The sequence below is a fragment of the Podarcis erhardii genome, assembly GCF_964252035.2.
Source record: "Podarcis erhardii genome assembly, chromosome: 4".
NCBI classification, from domain to species: domain Eukaryota; kingdom Metazoa; phylum Chordata; class Lepidosauria; order Squamata; family Lacertidae; genus Podarcis; species Podarcis erhardii.
The window spans coordinates 78705786-78709438 of record NC_138508.1 but is presented as its reverse complement, the minus strand read 5'-3'; the positions used below and the strand labels follow the sequence as shown (position 1 = coordinate 78709438).

Sequence of the window (3653 nt, the reverse complement as noted above, 5' to 3'; positions counted from 1 at the left end):
CAGCAGGACAGATCTCCCCACCCAAAGATACACACCTTATTTCCTCCTTAGCAGTGTTAGACGCGTAATAATGCCGCGATCCTCTAGTCTGGAAGATGGCAAGTTGCGGAGAAACCTATGGGCCAGATCTTTTGGCCCGTCAGCCCGAAACGGGAAAGTCGAAGACTAATACCCAAACCACACTGTATGAAGCTTAGCTCTGGGGAGAACCCCTTTCCCTAGAAATACGGTCGTTCGGTCCCAGCATGTGTCCTTAACCTCAGGCCTCTGATAGATAAAGATCTAGAAAGAGGAGGAACCCCAGGAAAGCTAATAAGCTACGCTCTGTATTAACTCCCTCCTGTATGCAAACCCGATTCCCTATTTATTTGTGTGGCTTGCTTTGTGCGCTTAGTTAAAGACCCTTGACTACAGAGGATGCTGGTTCCTTGTGGGGGCTCTAAGACATTAACCTTGCGCCACCACCAGGCTATCAGTCAATTCCACCGTTCTCCTTCCTGCCTAGGTGTCTCCATCCTCCATCCAATCCACGGTTTCTCTCTCAACCACTTTGCAAAACGGGTTAATGCCGCAATAAATGTCTTGGTCGTTACTGCGCTACACTACAAGGTTGTCTTTGCGGGTTGTTGTTTTTTTAGTGTTATTTGTTTTTTGCTACCCTGCCTTTCTGGGAATTGCTCTCCTCCTCCTCCTCCTCCTCGGGACAGGACTTGCTATCCAAAGACAGAAAAGCTTGCTGCGCAGCACGTAGAGAGAGAGGGGAACTGTGGCTGGAAGCTAGCAAAACTGGGAGGGATTGAGCTGGGGTTTCGTCTGGGCTGCTGCTGCTCCTCTCTTAAGGGCACATCCCCGTAAAGAAACACAGGTCAGTCACGGTTCAAAGCTAGGCAAGAAAAGTGGCAGGGATTGTTTCCAGAGGTTGCGCTCCCCGGGGTTAGGCTTTACCAGCCAAGGGACACGGACACACCCACAGGTCCCACACTTGCAGAGGTCAGCACTGACCTCTGTCGGCATCCCTTGTCTCCAACCTGAAGCTCAGAACCATTCACCCTGAGTCCCGAAGACACCCGGCGTTACGCCCCCGAATATGCATGATACTTTTCTTTCTTTCTTTTTAAGAGAAAAAAGAGGGATGAAGGGGCAAAATATAAACCTGGCTCCAATGACCTGCCTCCCAAGCCATCAAAACAGTCTACTTTGCAGCCCAGCTCAACGCCTGTTTACTGAGAAGAGAGTTCAGGCGATTGCAAAGACTCAATCACAATACAGTGATACCTCGGGTTACATACGCTTCAGGTTACAGACTCCGCTAACCCAGAAATAGTGCTTCAGGATGAGAACAGAAATTGTGTTCCGGCGGAGCGGCAGCAGCAGGAGACCCCATTAGCTGAAGTGGTGCTTCAGGTTAAGAACAGTTTCAGGTTAAGAACGGACCTCCGGAACGAATTAAGTATTTAACCCGAGGTACCACTGTAATGCAAAAGTGCTGAAAAGAAGGGGGGCAGGGCTATTGATTAATTTATTTGCTTCCTCCCTTCCCACTACTCAGGACATTTCAACTCTCTCCAGTCCAGTTCTTCGATATCTCCAATTGATAATAATAATAATAATAATAATAATAATAATAATAATAATAATAATAATAATAAAATTAATAATGGTACGTTTAATAGGAGAGCCTGTCACTCTAGACTGTTATAGATATTTATAGACTGAAGAAAATGCGAAGTACATATATGGATCTCTCCCTCCCCACGCCAGTCCCCCACCACATCAGCATGCATTCGTCACTATAGGTAAGTGGTGACCCACGGAGCACAAAGGAGGGGTAGCTGGGAGCAAGCGGGCAAAGATGCGGGAAGTCTGAGATGGTGGGGCAGCAGGAGGCCCAGCAGGTATCTTGGAAAGCTTCACATTTCATGTTGGGTTCGGCTACCCATTAGAGCGGGTGACCTGGAGGATCTCTGCCTGTAGAGTCAGAGGCCATGGATCAAACTGGGGCTTACTCTCAGGTAAACGTGCAGAAGAGTCGTGTCCCCTGGCCTGCTTGTTTGAAAGAATTCTAGGAGCCTCAAAAAAGGCTCTCCCTCCTCTTTCTAATTTTGTGGGGACATTCCTCGCTGGGTTTAGGGGGCCATTTTCTTTTACTGATTTAATGTCCTTCGTAAGAGTTCTGAATACTAGCAAGATAGAAAGGGAAATGCATCGAAGTAGAGTTTACTAAACACACACACACAAACCCCGATTTGATGAAGTGGGGTCTAATCTGCGGAAGCTTAGGCCACAATAAAATGTGCTCCGCTTTAAGGTACCACAAAACTCTTTGCTGCAACGACAGCAGCAGCAGCAACAACAACAAAACTTAAAAAGCTGAACACTGGGACTGTCTTGGAATCCGAGTCTAAACACTGTTGGGAAACTAACCCTCTTGAAATCAGCCTGGGTGGATTCTAGAGTCCGGGCCCATAAACCCCAATGGCAATGTGGAATGATAGGACGTGGATTCTAATCCTCGGCAGTCCGCCGGGAAGATCTTCGGCTCAACTCTCCCCGAAATGCCTTGGGTGTTGTGGTGGCAAAGGCGCCGGCAGTGGCAACTTCCCCTGCAGGTCAGGGAGCCTTGCGCGCGAGAACTATATATTCTATGTACACATCTATCGCCCGCACAGGAGGGTTTATGGCGTCCCCGCGTCTCCAGTTCCCTGGCAAGCTTTGATCCACACAACTCAAGAGGGGCTTGAAACAATGAGATTAAACGCTGCCTCCAACTTTTCTTCACAAACGGCCTCCTAGAGAGAAGCGCTCAGCTTGATGCAGCTGAAACTTTCCCAGGTGAGGATCCCCCTCACTTTTTTTCCTCTCCCCTCCACCTCTCTTTTTCTTTTCATGCCTCCGCCTTCTCTCTAGCTCGACGTGAAGCTTGGAGCTCCTGAGCAAACACTCAACTGTTCTCCGCTGGGTTGGAGGAAGGAGGTCTGTGGAACCGCTGGCAGCAGCAGCCCCGGCAGCCAGGCTTTCCAGAACGAATAACAAAAAGGTTACTGTACATAGAAACGTGCTGTCAGCCCGAGAGCCTCAAGTTGTTTGAATGTTGGTTTGGGGGACGTAAATATAGCAGCTCTGCGGTTCCCTCCCGCTCCTCTCTCTGCTTCCCCTCTTTAAATAATTCCATTTCAATTGGAAAAGGTTAGCCCTAGACACGAGGTACAATAATATTCCCCCCCCAAAAAATCCTTAAGTTCTCTCCTATATTTTTTTTAAGCATTACCTTATCCCTTACTTATCGTTTATGGAAATAATGCTTCTCCCCATTGCGCGTCCCCCCCCCCGCGCGCCCTTTTCCTAAAGGTACATGTAATTCTGCGGGTGAACTTTGGCTGGACTTTCCTTTTGCATCCCACACAGGGAACAGCCGTGGGTTCCCCGGGCTTGCAGATGAGCCGAGTACTTAAGGTGAGCAAAAAAATTAAATAAATATGCCACAGAGAAACTGTGTGCTTTCTTGACCGGACTTGCATCTAGGTTTCCAAGCGCAGTCCTTTTTCAAGCTGCTGCATGAGAGGGTGGAGTGAAAGAACTCTTTAAAAATAAATTAAAAACGCGATGAAATGAAATCGAGGTAAGGAAGCGCGCTCAGGTCTCACGAAGGGCGC

The 3653-nt window shown here is 48.3% G+C and overlaps 1 long non-coding RNA gene across 1 annotated transcript; it reads left to right on the top strand.

Annotated features, from left to right (window-relative positions):
• Window positions 1-1740: 1740 nt before the first annotated feature.
• Window positions 1741-3135, top strand: LOC309340462. The gene is made up of 2 exons (XR_014156002.1): window positions 1741-2012; window positions 2670-3135. It is a non-coding gene; the product is annotated as an uncharacterized lncRNA (long non-coding RNA).
• Window positions 3136-3653: the final 518 nt, after the last annotated feature.